Here is a 1,588-nt window from a genome sequence, read left to right on the forward strand (position 1 = left end):
CAAAAGAAGTCAAGAAAGAAAAGGATAAAAATGGGTAAGATAAAATGCATTGGTTACATATTGCTACATAACAAATTGATCCCAATCTAGCAGCTGAAAACTACAGGCTAGATCTGAAAGTGGAAATATCTAGAATTTGTTTACAAAATAGATACGTGAATGAACATGAATAAGTACTAATACATTAGTTTTAGTTAAAATGAAGATGTGTGTACTTGTGAAAGATTTTATTGTTCTCCATTCCCCTAATTAGCACATGTCATGGGCTGTCAATAAATATCCTCAAAACTAAGAGTCTCATGACTCCATTACTGCATTGTAAAGTATGTTGCATCAAATGAACATAATATACTTTATATAATTGTTCTTTTATTATTGAACATACAGATATTTATCTGCTCTTCACAATGGTGAACATAAACATTCTTGAATATGAAATTTTAGTGAATTTTTAGGATATATTTCATGTTGGTTGTGAGCAACAGAGAACCAAAATAACAACAGTGGCATAATGATAGGTGCTTTTTATTTCTTTGTAACACAAAATTCTACATTTAAACATCCCATAGAACCATGAGTGGCATTCTATCTCTATGGTTGTCTGGGACCCAAGCCACTTCCAGTTTTCTCATCTAACACTAATGGGGTGAGGATCTCATCTTCGCGATCCAAGATGTAGCCTCACCATCCATTTACATTCCAAGTGGTACAAAACAGGAGAAAAGACTTACTGCAGCTGCCTTTTAAAGACATTTCTTGGGAGCTTATACATAATATTTTCAGTTATGTCCCATTGGCTAGAATTTAATCAGTTTATGTCTGACTGTAAGGATGGCTGGGATATGTAATGTTTATTCTGGGCAGCCACGTGCCCAGCTAAAATTCAGAATTTAATTACCTGAAAATGAAAGAGACAATGGATATTAGGGGGAAATTAGCAAGTTCAGCTATGGGTTCTTAGCAGTGGAATTCCTGAGCCAAGCTATAACTTTGCCATTTGAAGCCCTTGTTATATATGAGGACACATTGGTGCCAGAATGTCTCTACTGCTTAATCCTCCTCAAGCTGTGCTGAGAGAGTCTGCACACTCATCATGTCCTTGCCAACACCCAATACTATCATCCAAAATAAATCTCTGCCAGTTTGATAGGAGGGAAAAATATCCCGTTTATATTTGCATTACTTTAACAATAAAAGCAGTTGAACTTTTTCATATATTTGCTGGTCATTCATATTTCTTTTTGTGAATATCCTATGTCCTTTGTCTACATTTAAATTAATATTTAGCTAGCTATAGTATTATATGGTTTGAGTGTGTCAGGAGGAAATTTTTCTTTGCAGTAATTAGGATTTTGTAAAATCCTACTTTTATAGGTAACCTTTTCATGGAAAAAAACAACCGTTGAAAAGTAACTAAATAGCAAATTTTTATGTAGTTTTCTTATGACTGAGAAAACTCAGGCTCAAATATGGCTTTGTCTGATGTCGCAGGCAAACCAGGAAGATGGAAAAATAATATCAAGTACAATCAACTATGAGTTTTCTTAATTCTTTGGGAAGAGTTAATTACTGACATTTTAGCTCTTTC

The sequence above is a fragment of the Mandrillus leucophaeus genome, unplaced genomic scaffold (genome assembly GCF_000951045.1).
Source record: "Mandrillus leucophaeus isolate KB7577 unplaced genomic scaffold, Mleu.le_1.0 Scaffold469, whole genome shotgun sequence".
Lineage (NCBI taxonomy): Eukaryota > Metazoa > Chordata > Mammalia > Primates > Cercopithecidae > Mandrillus > Mandrillus leucophaeus.